This window comes from Sus scrofa, chromosome 4 (genome assembly GCF_000003025.6).
Source record: "Sus scrofa isolate TJ Tabasco breed Duroc chromosome 4, Sscrofa11.1, whole genome shotgun sequence".
Taxonomy (NCBI): Eukaryota; Metazoa; Chordata; class Mammalia; order Artiodactyla; family Suidae; genus Sus; species Sus scrofa.
The window spans coordinates 31,109,181-31,129,956 of NC_010446.5; the positions used below are offsets into that span (position 1 = coordinate 31,109,181).

The 20,776-nt window shown below is 35.3% G+C and overlaps 1 protein-coding gene across 2 annotated transcripts in view; it reads right to left on the reverse strand.

Annotated features, from left to right (window-relative positions):
- OXR1 (oxidation resistance 1) overlaps positions 1–20,776 on the reverse strand; it is a 519,109-nt gene that overhangs the window by 373,337 nt on the left and 124,996 nt on the right. The gene's annotated exons all lie outside the window — the stretch shown is intronic.

The following is a 20,776-nucleotide window of genomic DNA, read 5'->3' on the forward strand; positions in this document are numbered from 1 at the left end:
ATGGAATACTGAAACTAGGAAGATGTTTCCAGAGAATCCAAACTATTTTTCAATCTACAGAAAAATTAGCGTTTATTTGTACAAATACAAACCCAAAACTTTTTCAGCCATCTAGATTGTTACTGAAATAATAGGAATTTACATCTTCATTGTCAGTTTTTGGATTACATCTTATTGAAAGTTTTTAAAAACTTCTTCTCTCTCTGTGTGTGAATGTGTGTGTGTGTGTTTATATTACCTCCTATGGGCATTTAAAAAAATCTGTCCCAATAAATCAAAGAAGAAATTCTTAAGTTTGCTATTTAGTGGAATGAGATCTTGCCACACACTCTCCAAGGTAAAACATTTTCAAGATGACTCTAAGAAAGGAGCAAGATTAAGAACTATATGTAAAAAAATCATCTAATTCACTAAGTCCATTTTAAAGACCTTATGTAGTTATTTTATATTTTCCAAGAAAAGCAAGCCTACCTAATTATTTTTCTATCATTAAGTACAACTATAACGAAGTCTTTCATACAATACAATCATACTACCCTGCTATATTAATGCTAGTGAGTGAATCATAAATATTTTTAAATATTCTCTAGGAATTGTGAATTAATTTCCATAAATGTAATCCCTCTGAGCTCTACTTAAAGTTACTCTAAGTGTTTCAAGTTCTGTGTTCATTACTTTCACAATTTCATTGGCTTTGTGTGCCAAATACATTTAAAAGTCTACTATTTCTTATGGAAGATAAGACTTAATTTAATTTCTTTGGAAAGAAAGTGTTTTCTCAATTTTAACGATTTCTTTTCCAGGCCAAGTTGTATAATCATTTTCTAAGAATTAGATATGACAAGGAAACATAGCTGCACCAAAAAATAGATTTTTGCTGTGTTTAATAGTAAAATAGTCTTTTTGTTCCTTTTATCTGACAAAAGCTCTCTGATGCTTCTAATTTCTCTGCTTTTGCAAAATCGACCTCCAGAAGTGATTATGGGAAAGCTAATTAAGGTGGGGGAAAGTAATGCATGATCATTTCCCCTCTATGTGCAGTAATAGTATAATATTATTGTATGCATGAAACATACTAGGCACTGGAGATAAAAGTTCAAGGGTTTCATAGTCTGGGGGAAAATAAATCTATTATAGAATTAAATACCATTGCAGTGACAGAAGCATTTCCTGGAGGACCCCTTGGTTAAATATCTCTTACAAAGGCCAACCTCCCCTCCTGCTCTCCCTATCAGCTTCTACAAACACCTCACCATAGACTACATGGTCTTTTCTTTCTTTCTTCCAGGAAGCTAATAGGACTGTTCATCCTAACTGCTGTTTCCTCAATGAAGTCATACAACACCTACATGTACCTCACCTAGAGAGCAGCAAAAACCGAAGACTGTGTAAAGCTAATTTGCCAGCATAAAGTTGCCACCAGTGAGGTAAGTGTGCTCTGATTAGAACCCCACCGTCTACTTTGGAAGAGAGAAGACAAAGGAATGGAACCATCCTCTACCCACTCCCCTTGAAGCATCTAGTAAAACTCCATGTGTCTAAAAATCTTCCAAAACAGGGACCTGGAACAGGAACAGGAGGAGAAAGAAGAGGAAGAGGAAGAAGAGAAGAAGTCTCAGCAACAAAGAACTGATACCTATGTGAATTATATGTGGATATGGATGAATACATTTTTGAAATGAGAAAACTAAAAGAGCAGGGAAAGAAACCTTATGAATTAATGTTTATCTCTTAATGTCTTGAAATGTCCAACTTATTTCTTCTTTTAAAAGAGCTAAAAATAAGTCTGTCCCAGAGAGAAGAGCCATCCCTAGTAGTAGCAAGCACCTAAGAAAATGCTACAATTCAGGGTTTCCCAAGAACAGCACTACTGACACTTGGCCAGATAATTCTTTGTTGTGAAGGGACTGTCCTGTGCATTGCAGGGTGTTCAGCAAAATCTCTAATCTGCATCCACTAAATACTAGCAGCAACCTCAAGTCATGTAAATCAAAAACATCTCCAGACATTTACTATCTGTCCCTTGAGAGGTAAAACCATCCCTTGGTTGAGATCCATGGCTGTAACTGATGTGTTGTACAATCATGGATGGTGGGGACAGTCAACAGTACCTGGGGGCATTAGTGAAAGCTTTCCAAACAATGTGATTCTTGAGTTTTCAAGGTTGACCAAGAATTTGTTTAGATCGCCAAAATAAACGCCTTTCCCCATGAATAAATTTAATTGGAGATTTCAAAATTGGGACCATTCAGGCTCAGCACTAGCCATTCCTGGGCCAATCAGTTCTCCAAATTCATCCTTTCCCTTCTCCACCATACTTTTTGGACACTTGGCATTGCTGAAAGACAGTAAAGCATAATAAATAATGGTGTGGGCTCAATCACTAGCTATGTGATCTTGGGGAGTTAGCTAACTTTGGGGAGTTTCAGTGCCAAGGTCTATAAAGCAAAGGTGTTCAATTAGTGTTTGACCTCCACTGCCCTTTAATTAAGAAATTCTTTGATAAATATTTCTTTTTTTAATAGTAGTCTCTCTGCTCATTAAAATGGATACCCTTTATGTTATATTGATTTGAAGCAGGCACTACTCAAATAGCAGTTCTATAAGTTGGGTACTGAAAACTGATTAGAAGTGCATCCTTACTTTTCACGCCCCTCTGGGGAAAATACTCAGATTCAAAGAGGAAATAATTCATCCTTTAGACAAACCTCAACATTGCATTGACAGTGAATTAAACTGCTCAGGACTGCAACAAAGAGTTACAACCTTATGTCACAGATATATCTGGTATCATATTAATATACACACAAAGAGAGAGAGGTAATTGTTGAGTTCAATACATAAACCACAGTCTTCAGATACTTTTTTAAAAACAGACTTTTTTTTTAAGAGCAGTTTCAGGTTCACAGCAAAACTGACCAGAAAGTACAGAGAGCTCACATATACTCCCTGACACCACAAATGCACAGCCTTCCCCATCATCAACATGCCCCACCAAAGTGCTACATTTGTTACAACTGATGAACCCACACTGATACATCATTATTATCCAAAGTCCACAGTTTACATTAGGGTTCAATGGTTCACTCTTGGAGCTGAACATTATAGGTTTTGATAAATGTATTATGATATCTACCATCAATAGAACCATACAGAATAGGTACACTGCCCTAAAAAAATTCTGTGCTCTGTCTATCCATCCCTCTTTTATCCCCCATCCCTAGCAGCAAGCACTGTTTTTCTGCGTTTTGTTTGTTTGTTTGTTTGTTTATGGCCACCCCCATGGCACATGGAAGTTCCCAGACCAGGGATTGAATCCAAGCCACAGTTGCAGCAATGATGGATCTTTTAACCCACTGCACCAGGCCAGGGATCAAACCCATGCTTCTGCAGCAATCCAAGCCACTGCAGTCAGGTTCTTAACTCACTATGCCAAGCAATCACTGTTTTTATTGTCTCTAATAGTTTTGTCTTCCCCAGAAATCATTGTTAGAACTGTACAGTTAATCAGATTGGCTTCTTTCACTTAGTGATTTGCATTTATGTTTCCTCCATGACTTTCCATGACTTGATAACTTATTTCTTTGAAGCACTAAATAATATTCCATTGTCTGAATATATCATATTTTATCTATCTGTTCACCTACATTTTAGTTGCCTCCAAGTTTTGGAAGTTATGAATAAAAGCTGCTACCAACATGTATGTGCAGATTTTGTATGAAACTAGATGTTTTAAAAAAATGTGGTTTAATAACTACAAATAAACAAAGCAGAAATGGGTGTCAATGCTTGTATTCTTAACTCAAAAATAAGTCAACATCTATTAAGTAAACTTCTAACTTACATGTTTCTGAATAAACTCAGCAGTTATGTTTGAGAACCAGAAATAACAGCTATTCTTGGGTAATAATTAAAGATTTTTCTCCAGGTACTCATACGAGGGCAAAAGCAACAGTAAGACAAGCCCTAAGACAAGATCAGATCCCTGTAATATACAAACAGGAAGATTACAAGTATGTTCTTCTCACCATGCACACTAAATGTTTACTAGTTCTTTAGGAGCAATGGGACATTGACTTAAGAACTTTGAATTTTTTTCAGAGTTCACTGCATATGAATATATAGGAAAGAGTTTAATACCATGTTTACTATTTAGTCCTTTGTTCTGTTAACTCCTTGGTATAAGAGTTAGCTACTAACTGCATAATAAACCACCCCGAAATGCGTGGTTAAAAACAACCACTTGTTAATTCATGATTCTCTGGATAAACAATTTCATTTCATTCATTTGCACTCATCTGCATGATTCTTTTTTCTCAACTGGCTGCCTTCATTGCCTGCTATTAGGTGCCACTAGGTGTTGGTGATCTGTTTTGTACTCTCTCATCTCTGTGACAGGAGTTGACTCAGCTCTGGAGTGTATTCTCACATCCTCCAGCAAGTTAGCATATGATTGTTCACATGATATCTGGATAGGGTTCCAAGAGAGTGGAAGCACAAAAGAGCAATTGCAGACAAGGCCCTGAACTCACACAGCATCACTTGTATGGAATTCTGTTGGCCGAAGCAAGTCACAAGGCTTATCCAGATTCAAATGAAGGGGAAACAGACTTGAGTTCTTGACAGAAGAATCTGGAAAGTCACTTTTTGCAGGGTATGGATATTGAAACAAGTGAAAAATCATGCCATTTCTGCAATTTTTTATATCTGGGTTCTTAGACTAGCATGAAAACACTGTGGTTTAAAATTTCAGCTCTGATGACTTGTTAATGGTGGCTATTTTGACAGGTGTGAGGCAATGCCTCACAGTAGTTTTGAGTTGCATTTCTCTAATAATTAGTGATGCTGAGCATTTTTTAATGTGCCTGTTGGTCATCTGCATATCTTCTTTGGAAAAATGTCTATTTGGATATTTTTTCAACTGGGTTGCCCATTTTTCAATTGGGTTGTTGGTTTTTTTGCTGTTGAGTTGTATAAGTTGCTTGTACATTTTAGAGATTAAGCCTTTGTCAGCTACATCATTTGAAACTATTTTCTCCCTTTTAGTAGGTTGTCTTTCTGGGTTTTTTTTAATGGTTTCCTTTGCTGTGCAAAAATTATCAGTTTGACTTGGTCCCATTGGTTTATTTTTGCTTTTATTTCTATTGTCTTGGGACAGGGAGCTAAGAAAACATTGGTAAGGTTGATGTCAGAGAATGTTTTGCCTATGTTCTCTTCTAGGAGTTTGACAGTGTCTTGTCTTACATTTTAAGTTTTTAAGCCATTTTGAGTTTATTTTTACTCATGGCATGAGGGTGTGTTCCACTTTCATTGATTTACATGCAACTGTCCAGTTTTCCCAGCACCACTTGCTGAAAAGAGTTTTTTCAATTTTATATTCTTGCTTCCTATGTCGAAGATTAATTGACCGTATGTGTCTTGAGTTATTTCTGGGTTCTCTATTCTACACTGTTGGTGGGAATGTAAACTGGTACAACCACTATGAAAAACAGTATGGAGGTACCTCAGAAAATTAAATATAGAGCTACCGTATGACCCAGAAATCCCACTCTTGGGAATATACCCAGACAAAACTTTCTTTGAAAAAGACACATGTACCCGTATGTTCACTGCAGCACTATTCACAATAGCTAAGACATGGAAACAACCTAAATGTCCATCGACAGATGAATGGATTAAGAAGATGTGATATATATACACAATGAAATACTACTCAGCCATAAAAAAGAACAAAATAATGCCATTTGCAACAACATGGATGGAAGTAGAGACTCTCATACTGAGTGAAATAAGTCAGAAAGAGAAAGACAAATACCATATGGTATCACATATCTGGAATCTAATAAATGGCACAACTGAAACTTTCCACAGAAAAGAAACTCATGGACTTGGAGAATAGGCTTGTGGTTGCCAAGGGAGAGGGGGAGGGGAAGGGAGTAGGATGGACCAGGAGTGTGGGGTTAATAGATACAAACTATTGCATTTGGAGTGGATAAGCAATGTGATGATCCTGCTGTATAGCACAGTGAACTAGGTCTAGTCACTGGTGATGGAACACGATGAAGGACAATGTGAGAAAAAGAATGTATACATACATACATACATATGGGTCACTTTGCTGTATGGGAGAGAATTGACAGAACACTGTAAACCAACTAAAACAGAAAGAACAAAAATCATTTAAAGAAAGAGTAAGATTATCCTGGGCAAGACAAAAAAAAAAATTCATGTGGAAACCAACCACGGGAGTTCAAAACCCTGCTTTGTGGTTCACAAGCTGAGTAGTCATGAGCTCTTTAACCCTAAATCAACTTATCTGTAAAATGAAGATAATAATGGTAACTACCTTATAGTGGTATTAATGTAAGCACACTGTCTGGCACAGAAAAAGCATTTAGTGATGGCTTGCCATTGTTACTATTTTATTATCATTACTATCTGTTACAAGGGAACTTTATCCCACTATAAGAAATACAATTATTGTGCAGTTTGAGACAAACTGCCCTTCCTCCTCAAATGATTCATCTTTAAGTTGTTTCTTTAAGTCACATTTCTGACTACATAGAAACATCATTGAGTTACTTTTGGTTAGCCTTTATTTTTATGACATAAATAAGGTTTTTTCTATCTTTATTGACAAGAACAGAAGCAATCATCAAAATTCTCACTTGCTAAATAGTTTCGCCTAAAACAATTCTTAAATGTTTAATGTTCCATCTGTCTTTAACTTTTCATTTTCTTAAATTTACTGTTTATACAGTAACACAAAGAAATTTTTGAGTAGTAGCTACTAAGCCATGTAAATTAAATTATGAAGTACAAAGGATCATTTAATTCTCCAAAACATATACCTACTTGTATCTATCTGTCATAAATCCATTCAAGAGGATCATGATAGCTTTGAGCATACTTTTTTACATATCAAAATTAGATATTCAGTCTCTAAGTATGATTCATAATGGAAACTTGTAGAGATATTTTATTATTCATGTTTCTTTTTGTAACACAACAAATTAAAAACCTGTTTAGGAGTTCCCACTGTGGCTCAGTGGGTTAAAAATGCAGCTGCAGTGACTGCAGTTCACTGCAGAGGTACAGGTTTGATTCCCCCGCTCAGCACAGTGGGTTATAGGATCCAGTGTTGCTGCAGCTACAGTGTAGGTCACAATTGCTGCTTAGCTTCAATCCCTGGTCCAGGAACTCTCATATACCACCAGTGCAGCAAGAAAAAAAGTTTATTTTCCTAGCCCAAATTGGATGTCATAACTCAGAATTTCTGTCACTCGAATAATCTCCCAACTCTGCCTATAAAATCATAATACAAGACCAATTTACGTTAATTTTAAAAAGGTTTTAAAAAATTATTGTGGATATTTTACTACTCTCGGAAAAAGAAGAAACTGATTTAAAGGAATATTTTTATTAATGTTGGAGAAATGCCGGGATACTTTCAGTCCCAAAATATTAATGCTATGTCATTTTCTTTTGAGGGTATTTTTAAGAAGGTAGCTATAAAACCAGAAGAATAAAACCCAGTGGAGTTGAAACAGATACCTCGGCTATACATATACAGAAAGGCATTTTGTTCAATATGAACATGATTTCCAGTTATTTAAATGAATTTTCCTTTTTTTACAACAGGAAGATTTGACATTTAATAGAAAATACTTGTGAGCATCTACTAGGCACACTTTGGCGGTGACACAAAGGAAAAGTAGGTAATATTCCTGACTTAAGAATGTTGGAGTAGCTATGCTGCAAGTCACATGGGAAGTTCAAGATCCAGCAATCCTACTTCTGGGCATCTATCCAGAGAAAAGATACATGTACTACAATGTTCATTTCAGCACTATATACAATAGCCAAGACATGGAAACAACCTAAATGTCCATCGACAAAGGAGTGAATAAAGAAGATGTGGTACATATACCCAATGGAATATTACTCAGTCACTAAAAGAAAAGAAATAATAGCATTTGTAGCAACATGGATGGACGTAGAACTTATCATGCTAAGTGAAGTTAGTCAGACAGTGAGATACCAACATCAAATAATATCACTTACATGAAGAATCTAAAAAAAAAGTACACAATGAACTTCTTTGCAGTACAGATACTGACTCACAGACTTTGAAAAACTTATGGTTTCCAAAGGAGACAAGTTGTGGGGGTTGAGGGATGGGCTGGGGGTTTGGGATGGAAATGCTATAAAACTGGATTGTGATGATAGTTGTACAACCACAAATGTAATAAAATTCACTGAGTAATTAAAAAAAAACAAAAACAAAGAATGTTGCTTGAGCATTTGAAGTGAAGTATGTGTACATGAATGATGTTAGAATATATACAGAGAACAGACATGCAAATAATCGTTAAAATAGTGCAAGATATGCAATGGCTAAAAGAGTTTTTAAAAACAAAAATATATGGAAGGCTAATAATTAAGAATTTTGAAAAAATTTGGAAAAAAGTGAGTCTTAGAGCAGCAAAACAGATTATTTATGAGAAAAACTAAATTTAGTTAGTGATCTTGACATAAAATAGAACAGAAGGAACATAACTCATATCATTGTTTTATATAACTGCCTGGTGATGAATTTTCTTAACCAGACACAAGGAGACTTGAAATAAGCACAAATGTACTGAGATTCTCTACAGAACCCTACTTCATTGCAGAGTCAGCAAAGCACAGGAGTTCAGAGCTTGCAATCCAGAATCAGACTGCCTGGATCCAAACCCAATTCTGCCATTCATGAGCCATGTGACCTCGGACAACTTACTTGTCGCTGTGCCCCAATTTCCTCATTTGTAAAACAAGGAAAATAACAGCACCTGCTTACATGTTGGAGTGCACCCTGTTAATTTGGCTAAGATAGGGATTACATGTCCCAGAACCCCTCCCCTCTAAGGTTCTGGGTTATATTTGCCAAGAGAGGAACCAGCTGGAGATGTGCAGAGTGGAATGAAGTGGTGGTCATTTAATCTCTTAATAGCATTGTGGTCACATGTGATGATGAACAGATACAGAGATGTCCAGCGGTTTCCAACTCGTCCTAACTTTTCCTCACTGCCCCCTATAGAGGTTTTTCCTTACTTGTCATGCTGCTGATCAATAGCAGACTCAGGTCTGCCAGCAGGCACTTGACTGAGGACCCCCAGAGGCAGAAGTTACAGAGAGACCATTTTCTCTATGCACTCCCCTTCGTGTTGTCATTTCAGCGTTTGGGTGTACCTGGCTTTTCACACAGATCAACATGCAACTTCTCTGATCCTCCAGTTTCTTATTCTGGAACTTCCTGTCCACAGATCCACCCACAACTGTGTGGGATCCAATTCATTTCATAAATCCTTTATGCCATAATACTTATTGTGACTGATTTCCTTAACAAATGTTGATTGATACTCTCTCATAGAGCTTTCTGAGGATTACATGGGTTAATATATGTAAAATGCTTGGATAATTTTCTGGCATGTACTAAATACTTATATGTACTTGTTAAATAAAATAATCTCTAAGACATTAGTATTAGGCCATCAAGGAAGAAATTTTTTAAAGTCTGTGAAGGAGAAGGACGACAAAATACAATACTCTCTATGACATATGCCATTTGGGGTAGCTAGGGCATATGAATTCTGACAGAATAACAGTTAATACCTACTGAGTGCCTTCTCTGTACAAGTGCTAGTCCTAGGCCTTTTGAACGGATGATTTCATGTAATCTTCACAAACGCCCTATGAGGCAGGCATTCTCTGTTTTGTAGAGAAGGTTAGTGAACACTGTAATGAGAGGGAAATAGCAAACCATATGTAAAGGAGATTAATTCCCATGCCTATAATTATCATATTTGGAAAGTGGGTCTAATATTGTTCTTTATCCTCTAGCTGCTTTTTTTTTTTTTTTTTTTTTTTTTTTTGGTTTTTAGGCCATACCCGCCACATATGGAAGTTCCCAAACTAGGGGTTGAATCAAGGCTTTAGTGCCGGCCTACACCACAGCCACAGCAACACGGGATCCAAGCCACATCAGCAACCTACACCACAGCTCACAGCAATGCCAGATCCTTAACCCACTGAATGAGGAGAGCAATTGAACCCACATCCTCATGGATACTAGTTGGGTTCGTTACCACTGAGCCACAAAGGGAACACCTGGTTTCTGTCTTAATAAAATTCATTACAAACTGTGCTGGGGCCTGAGAATCTCATATCTGACTAGAGATTCTGAGAGGTTCTGTCCTACGGAGCACCGTCCTTACTGCTCGTTGTTCACACTTTCTGGGCAAAAGAAGCTATAACTGACATGAAAAAGTAACATTTTGACATACTGAAAAAATTCTGGGGTTCTGGCAACTAGAAAAATCTGCCAGTGATCCCTGACTGTGTGCCCTCTTGTGTGACTTTCATGAAGGCCTTAACAGTCTGATCCTAATTTGCCTTGAAAGTAAAATGCAAACAATACCAGCCTCAAAGAATTTTCACAAAGATTTATGAAACAGCACAATAACATTTGCATGCCTGGCATATTATTATTAGGCACTTAGTAAATGGCCAAATGATATTATTTATTCCCTAGATCTCAGTTCTAAGAAATAAAATAATAAACAAAAAGAAAATTTAAAAATCTCTGAAGTTGTTAAAAATAAAACCAGTGCTCTATGATTCCCATTTACGACTAATCGACTTCCTTCATTACTCTTGAAATAAGTTAAATTTAATGTAGAAATGGTGAGTATCTTATTTGAATATAAAAAACAGGCAATTCACTTATAGGAGGTCCTATTAGGGATAAGGTGTGCTTTCCAGCATGTTGAGAAAAAACTCACAGATGGCTTGTCAGGTCATTAAACTGGTAGATGTGTTTGACTATAGAAATTTTAGCATAAATGAAAATCTTGATAACATACGTATTAGGAAAAAAACAATAGAAAATTAAATAATGAAGGTTCTGTTTAAATTTCTACCTCAAAATTATACACTTTAAATCTAAAAAAAAAGTCTGACTCCTTTCATCATAAATGCCTATAAGTCAATGGAAATGTATTTGCAATTTACTTTATCTCGCAGCTGGCAACACTCAAACTTTTCTGTACTAACAATCAAAACAGGTACATTCTCCCTAGGATATGGAAAATTATTCTTAAAGAATTATAAAAAAGGATTATGATTCATTAATTTGTATTGTTCCTCTCCGCTATACTAGACAGGGATTTGGCAATTACCCTCTCATATCACCATGTACATTCCATTTCACCATTTAGAGTTTTATGGCTACATTATGTAAAACACTTTATATGCTTTTTACTCCTAAGAAGATATGGCATAACTTAATTATTTCATTTTTATTCCATTTTAACTGGGTCATTTCTTTTCCTTTTCATCATCACCTGATCCAATGAAACACTGGGAAAAGAAGCAAAACAGGGCTTCTAATTACAGTCTGAGTGTCTTGCACTTCAGAAAGGCTTCTTTTGAAATAAGAATAGTGAAACACTATTTTAAATAAAGTTCTTTAACTATTCACCTCTATGGCTATAGTGCTCTTTTCTGAATTATGAGTTTAAAAATGATACAGTAGATCAGGTGGCCAGCATCGGATTATAAAGCCCAAGATGAGCTTTCACATTTTCATTTCAATTGTTCCTAAATAGGTAAATAGCTGAGAGAGTCAATGAAAAAATGATGACAAAACGCTAGGATTGCTACTTTTGCAGCTGTATCAATGAATACAATAAAACTAAACAGCTAGAGTACTTTCCATTTGCCAAGCCCCCATTACTATCTTTATTCATTTAATCTCAACACAAACAGAATAAGTGCACTGAGATAATTATGAAATTACTGTATCCATGTCAGAATCAGGAAACTCACTCAGGATTATTTAGGAGGCTTAATATTGAGTTGGTAGTTGCTTCAGTTTAAATCTCATAACATTTCAGTATTTTCAACATTTTAGTATTTTCAAGTGGCCTTTAGGGCAACAAAATCATTATGGCAGCAGAAAATAAAGACAATGGAGAAAAGAATAAAAGATTCAGTGTTCCAATTTGTTTAGTGGGAGGAAGGATTAAACAAGTTTTAGAGAAAATGAAAAAATTCTCAGATGTGCAAGTGCAAGGAATATTTTTAGAGAAGAATAAAAACTTGTGAGGCAGGGATGTATCCGCTGAGCAAAGAAGCTATGTTCACTCTCATATATCTATACTACAACTTAATAACTACAACAACAACAAAAAAATCAATTTAAAAAATCAAATAAAAAATGAGGCATGGAATGGTCATTTTTCCAAAAAAGACATCCAAATGTACTAAACAGGTACATGAAAAGGTATTCGTCATCACTAACCATCAAGGAAATGCAGGTCAAAACCACAATGAGATACCATTTAAGACTTGTAAGAATGGCAACCAACAAGAAGGCAAGAAATAAATGTTGTCCAAGTCCATGATTTTCTTTTCTGTGGAAAGGTTCCTTCATGCCATATATTATATTCCAGATATAAGTGATATCATATGATATTTGTCTCTCTCTTTCTGACTTACTTCACTCAGTATGAGAATCTCTAGTTCTATTCATGATGGAGCACGATAATGTGAGAAAAAAGACTGTATACTTGCATGTGTAACTGGGTCACCATGCTGTACAGCAGAAAATTGACAGAACACTGTAAACCAGCTATAATGAAAAATAAAATAAAAATTTAAAAAATAAAAATAAAAAATAAACATAAAAAAAAAAGAAATAAACATTGGCAAGAACGTGGAGAAAAAGGAATCCTTGTGTCCTGTTGGTGGTATTGTAAACTGGTTCAGCCTCTATGGGGAACAAACAGTATGGAGGTTCCTCAAAAAATTAAAAACAGAAATACCATATAATCAAGCAAACCATTATCCATTATCCAAAGGAAATGAAAACAGGTAACTGAAGAGGCATACGCACCCTCTTGAATATCTCTAACTTATTTTTCTGATAGTGATAAATCTGGCTCCTGTTACCTGCAATCTACATATATGCCTGTGCAAATGAAGGAATTCTAGAACTGCTACAGGCTATTTCTGTGAGAAACAAAATTGCCAATGAGAATACAGTGTTCATACACAGTTCTTTTTTCTCTCCAGCTTAATAGTTCCAGTCAAAACAGTGCTTTCAATATTTAGATAAACAATTTTTTCACCACCACAATCACTAGGGTTATGTCATACATTTGGAACAAAGTTAGATATATGTGTCAGCCTGTATGCTATGTCCTGGGATCTCCCAACATTCTAGTTAATCTTTTAAAAAATGTATTTGTATACAATAAAGTTGATGTTTGTGATATACATTTCTATGGATGGTGATAAATGCATAGTGTCCTACCTGTCACTGGACCAGTATCTGGAACAGTTTCATCAGCTTCATTACCCTAAGAATTCCCTTCTATTCAACCACCGACCCCACCTCAAAATCCTGTCAACCACTGATCTGTTCTCCATCCCCGCTCCTTTCCTAGACTGTCAGACACCTGGAATCATACAATATATAGCTGCTTCAGCTTAGCTTCCTCCACTTAAAATATAGTTACGATTCATCCATGGTGGTGCTAATGTCAAGAGTTCATTCCTGTTTTTCTGCTGCATAGTGTTCCGTTGTGTTGCTATATGACATCGGCTTATCTGTTCACCAGTTGAAGGATATTCAAGTTCTTTCCAATTTTCAGTGATTATGAATAAAGGTGTTACAAAAATTCTCATAGAGGTGTTTGTTTGCATCTTGGTTTTCTTTTCTCTTGGGTAATTATCTAGGAGTGGGGTTGCTAGTTCATACGCCAAGTGTGCTGAGTCATATGTCTAGTGTATGATTAATTTTGTAAGAAGCTGTTTTATCTTTTATTTTTTTAACCATTCTAAAAGGTGTGTAACAGTAAACATATCCTTTTTAAATGTCCTCTAATTTTAAATATTTCACCTTTTAAAGAGAGCAATTCATCATGATTTGTGGGTGACTATATGTCAACTGGTTAGACATATGTCCCTTCCAACATCAACTCAGTATAAAATACTGTGTTTCAAAAGCCCTGTCATTTGTTATTTAATCATCTGATGGACAGTCAATCTTTAGAATAATTTTGGACTTTTTAGGTAGAGATCCCATTAAAAATGATTTTCTAGGAGTTCCCTGGTGGCCTAGCAGTTAAAGGACCTGGCATTGTCACTGCTATGGCTTGGGTCAGTGCTATGGCATGGGTTTGATCCCTGATCCCTGGCCTAGGAACTTTTGCATGGCAGAGACATTGCCCCCCCCCAAAAAAAATAAAGATTTTCTCCTATTTTCCTAAAATATGTGTTCTACTACTTTCTAAAAAATACATTTTAAACTGAAATAGATAAAATAATCTGAAGAACATTAAAGTATTATTTTTTTCTTTGGGCAGTAATTTACTGTGTTTTTAATAGTATACAATATATAGGAATATCAAATTCTAATGATAACTACATATTATATAGCTATATCAACTTGGTATAATTTGGCAATAAAAAATATATATTAAGATAATTCTGTATAATACGACATGTATATAAAATTTACTAAAATGGTTATATTTTCAAAGTTCTTATGTTTCTAATCTGGGGGTACTTTTTATGACTACAAATTTGAAATATAGCTATTTTTAATGCACTCTAAAAATGTCTTTCTTCACTCATGAACACCCTCAAGAAGAGAGAAGGTAGAATAATGAAGAATCTAGATTACTATTATGGTAACATTTATGTGTTTCGAGATTTTCAAAGATTTAGACAAAATATGTTTTTTTTTCTATCTACTGTTTTACAGAGACTGCTTAAAATAGATTATACCATACGTGATTTATACTTTTACTCATTATACAAAAATTAGTATTGTGAATGAAGATTTTAAAGCACTGCTATAAATTGGCAGCTAGCTTATATTGTTAACTGTGTTGTGGGATTATCCAAGCCAAAGTATGCTAGAATATGCTAACTAATGCACAACTATCGCAAGTAGTTCATAATATGCAAAAATGGTATTATCAATTTACCACTAGAAAGTCTGTTTTGAATTATTTATATGGTAGTGAGGCTAGATAAGCTAATATTCATCCACGTTGTTTCTACTATTTTGTTTTTATCATACATTTGTGAGATCAATTAGCGCTGCAGATATAGACTGTAGCAATGAAATAATTTAGGGTAATTAACTCACTATATAAGAGGGCAGAAACAGAAATCACATTGAAGCTGTGGCTCAAAAGGAAAATAATGTCCAAGTTAAGTGGAGAAGTGGGAAAGGGGAGGAAATGGTGGCAGGTCCTCAAGCACCCCTAGTAGGGATTTTTTCCAACTGCCTACTAGACATTCTCGCTTAAATGTATTAAAGGCACCTCAAATTCAACATTTTCAAAACTGGGATCATGAATCATTTTCCCCAATCCAACCTTATTCCATTGTCCTCCACCAAAAGTGGACAGGACCATGCTCTGGGTCTATCACATAAAGCAAACTCATATATGGGCAATCATTTCCTACCTGCAAGAAGCCCTCAGTACAACTGGGGAGATTCACTCTCATTCATTACAGGACTAGGCATCCAATAGTTCTTCAAACGTCCTGAGATCTCACACAGCAAAAGAGTGCCCCGAGGACCCACTGCCCGCTATGAGGGATGCACAAAGGTAAGTGCCCAAGGCTTTTAGTTCATTTCAAGATCCTGTAGCTCTGCTGCTTGTGTGTCATGTCTGGGGTATGGAACTCCTTGGTGAGCTGGGAATCCTTCAGGACAACATGTAGCCATTCCTGCTGATTTCTCCCTACCTCTAAGGCAGTGCTAAGGAATAGTTTTAATGTGCCATCACCCTCAATGTTCTGGACTGTAGACTTGCAAGTGACATTTTCTTTCTTTAACACTTTCTATATTAAAAATTTTTCTCTTTTGTAAATGCATTGCTTCAACCATAAGAAATAAATTAGTGTTTGGAAAAACACTAAAAAAAGAAATAAAATAACTGGAGACTAAATATAAATAAACACACTCAAAATGTTTTGTTTCTGAGTTTGCAGATCTCAAAACAAGGTACAAGGGTATTTCTATTTCACAGGCAATCCAACTATGGTAAACAGTGTTTGCTATAATATATGATAAACTAAAGCAACAGATTTGAAATTTCCCTTTAAATAGAGCACATGTTTTATGTGTTACAGCTCAGTATTCATTACTCAAAAAATGTTTTAAAGAAGGAACACATTTCCCTCATGACTCAAGTCTTGGTCATGGAACATTGGCATCATTTTAATGAAACTGGTTTATTATTTATTTATAATACCATATGCATAACAACGTCTACATAAACGCTTGCCAATGTGTGCCTTACATTTTACTTTATATAGTAACCCTGGCAGAAGTGAGATAAAGAGTAAAATGTTAAAATATTTTTCATCAAATATAATATCTGCTTATTTTTAAAAAAATTTTAATTACGGAAAATGTCAAATATCTAGAGTAAGGTAATAATATAATGAACCCATATGATTCAATGATTTTCAATTCATCACACATCTACTTATCAACTCATGGCCAATCTTCTTTTATCTAACCTCCATTTGCTTTCCTCACCTCCAGTTATTGTGAAGCAAATCTCAGATGATAACATTTAAATTTATATATTGTTTTCAATGGCAAACCCAACAAGAGATTAACGGCAAACATAAACAAAATGCAGAATGCTACCTCCAATCTAACTGATTTACAAAAAAAAAAAAAAAGAAAAAGAGAGTCATAGATATAAACTTGGTAGTTTCCAATACAAAATGTTTTTAGGACCTCTCAGAGGTCAAATGATCACAAAATGGATCGCAGGTCCTATCTACTGCCTGCTAGTGACTTAAGAGGCAGACCCTAGGATCAAGGCATTCTCTCCAAAGGTCCCTTGACAAAATATACATAGGTTTCCCAGAAGGGGAAATATAAGAGGCAATATACTGATAAATTTTTGAGCTATACAGGTGATAAATATCCTCAATTAGACAAAGCAAAAATGGGAAATAACCATTATGAGATAGAGATAAAAGGAAATATTGTGGGGTCTCTAAGGAGGAGGAAACAAAAGGAAAAAGGGTACCTAGCAGGAAATTCAGAGATACTAAAAATAATTTTGCTGACTTTATAATTTTGTCCATGTTCATCCACATTTGAGGTCTACAAAGAAGAGAATAATCAGAAGGAATATAAACAAGTCCTGCTCAAGTGAAGCTACTAAATCTAGACTAGCTAGTCATAGAAATTCCAGAATCATTCACTTAAAAAAAAAAACAAAAACAGTATGGATGTTCTTTGTAAAATTAAAAACAGAGTTATTACATGATCCAGCAATCCCATTCCTGGGCATATATTCAGAGAAAACTAAGAAAGATACATGCACCCCAATGTTCACTGCAGCACTATTAACAATGGTGAAGATATGGAAGCAAGCTAAGTGTCCATCAACAGATGAATTGATAAAGGTGTGGTACATATAAACAATGGAATATTATTCAGTCGTAAAAAATAATGACATAATGCCATTTGCAGCCATATGGATGGAACTGGAGATTATCATACTAAATGAAATGTCAGAAAGATAAATATCATATGATATCACTTATATGTATAATCTAAAACAGTGATTCAAATGAACTTATCTACAAAATGGAAACAGAACCGCAGACATAGAAAACAAAAGGGAAGGAGGAGAGGGATAGATTAGAAGTTTGGGTTTAATATATACACACTATCACCAACAAGTCAACAAGGACTTACTGCAACAATATTCAGTATCTTGTAATAACCTATAATGGAAAAGAATCTGAAAAAAGAATACAAATATAAATATATATGTATATATATACAGGTATATATATATATATATATATATATATATATATAACTGAATCACTTTGTTGTACACCTGAATCTAAAACAACATTGTAAATCAACTACACTAAAAAAAAAAAAAGACCTTAAAAAAAAAAACAAACAAACTGTATTTGAGAGTCAAGTGTGTGATTCTATTTATACAATCAATACATATTTACTTATAGAAGATTTAGGACCTTTGAAACAGAAAGTAAAAGCAATTTTATTTCCATTGAACAAATTAACCATTTGTTTTTCAATAGGTAAACTATTCTGCTGAATTATTTATTCTGCACATAATGCTATACAAAAATTTATGCAGAAGAGAAACATAAATATACAGAATGTGCAATGGTTATACACTGCACAACTAGCATCAGACTGACTGGGTATGAAGATCTGCCCTGATACTAACTTGCTATGTGACCGTGGAAAAAATTGCTTAACTTTTCTATATCTCAGTATCCTCATGCATTAGATGGGGGATAATAACAGTTCCTATCTTTTAGGAAATTAATCCCTGCTGTGAGGGATTAATTTCCATATAATATAATTAATATGAGGTAAATGGTATAATAAGTACTTTGCACTTAGTAAACACTATATGTGTGACTGCTCTCCACCCTGCATGCCCCCCCAACCTCCAGAATGTAAGTTCCAGGAAGGATGGTGTTTTCTGTTCATTAATGTAATCCCTTTGTCCTAGTGCCTAGTACTAGCATAAAACAGACACTTATTAATATTTGGTGAATAAATAATATACACAACTTTGGTTATTACAGGGAAAATTTTAAACATGAATGTACATTACTTATTATTACATTAAAGAATAAACAGCTAAACAATACCACTGAAGTAAAAATTGCAATTAAGTAAATATCATAAAGGCAAAAATTGCAAATTCCATGATTGATACTTACATTAATGATGGATAAATTTAAAAATCAAAAGTAAATGAAGTTAATTCATATCCAAAAGGCAGTGATTTGTCCTTCTAGTTAATATTGGAAGGCAGATATCATCAAATATGAACTATCAGTTTTACTGAAGCTGAACTTTTACTTCTTTCCAGGAGATAAACTCACTTTTGATACCAGATCTATATTAGAAAGAGAACTGATACATGGGGATAATTTGAAGCTTTCTTACAGGCTTTCTAAGGATATGGATCATGCAATGAATTACTCAACAAAGATTAAAAATATCAACTAAAAACCTATATAGGCTTTATACATAGAGACATCCCAGGATTGTTAAGTGGACAATATTTAGTTTATTAATCAATATCTTGCTTTTTCATGAGAAAATACAGCCAAATATGCTGATGCTTCACACAGGCAGTATATGGAATTTTTCAAGAATTTTAACTTTTCAAATAACCTAAACTTATTCCTATTATATGGTACTATAATATTTTCATGTACATTTTCTCAAAAATATTCTAACTCTTCCTCGCTTTTTTGCATAGAACAGGCATTGTTTGATTAAATGTTATGTTGAATAAGTTAACCTTTTCATAATGACTCAGGGACATTACTACCGACATTAATTATTGCTCCGTGTTGTAATACAGGAATACCCTCCGGAGTTTTTGAGGTTTGGAAAGCTCTTTGTCTTGCTGAAGGCTCTGGAGTGCTGATTCTTTATTTCATATGAAAAGGATGGGAGTGAAAAGCGGGCTATGGGGAACATTCACTTCAGAGCCACGGGACTCTGATTCCATTTAGGAATCACTCTCATGCCCCAGACGCTGTGTATGGACTTTACATGCAAGTTCTTAGGCACCTGAGCATCAAGGCTACCCCAGGAAGAAATTCTGAAGTGAGAGAGAACAGAAGAGTATCATTTGCAAGACACCTTCTTTGCAGCCCAAAGAATTTGACACTATTATCTTTCCAGTCTAGCTCATGGTATAAGCTATCAAAGTCATGTTAAAATAAGTAAACAAGGAAACCATAAGACTGATGTAGCCCTAATGCCTTGGTTGCCCACTCTGATAAACCAAAACCTAAGCAAAAATCAATGCACTGGAATCCAAGAAAGTGAAACTTAAGAACAACCAATCCCAAACAGGCTTTCCCAAGTAAGGCAAAATTTAAGCTATTGCCAGTCAAATCATTGCTTGGCTTGGCTTTCACATCTTCTCCATAAAAACCTTGCCCAGAGATCCTGTCTGTGGGGTGCTCCTAACCACCTTTTGGTATGGCCCTGCCTGACTCCAATCCACATACATTCAAATAAGATCTTGAAAAATTTTAATGTGCCTCAGTTTATCTTGGAACGGTAGGCACTGATGAACCTCAAGGTGCAGGGAAGTTAGATGCTGTACTCCTTTGTGTTCAACTTAAAGAGTTTAAACCATGACGGTAATATAATGGCACTGTTAGGCTAAGAGCAAGGGCTGCATGTCACTGAAGGACTGACCCAGGTGCAAAGGCATGGGTTGGAGGCATCATTGTTCCTGCACTTGCTACAGGGTTAGCTGAGTATTTTATTTACATCTAGGCCTCTGAGTAGTGTTTCCTGAGGCTGGGGAAATAAGGGTGATGTTTATCTTCATCCACTCTTTTTTTTTAATGAAAAATTTGTTATTAGTATATAGTTGATTTACAGTATTGTGCTAATTTCTGCTGTATAGCATAGTGACCCAGTTACACAAACATATGCATTCTTCTTCTCACACTATATTCCATCATGGTCTATCCCGAGAGACTGGATATAGTTCCCTGTGCTGTACAGTAGGACCTCAGCTTAACCATTCTGAATGTAATAGTTTGCATCTACCAACCCCAAACTCCCAGTCCATCCACTCCCTTCCCCTCCTCCTTTGCAACAAGTCTGTTCTCTATGTCAGTGACTCCGTTTCTGTTTTTTAGATAGGTTCATTTG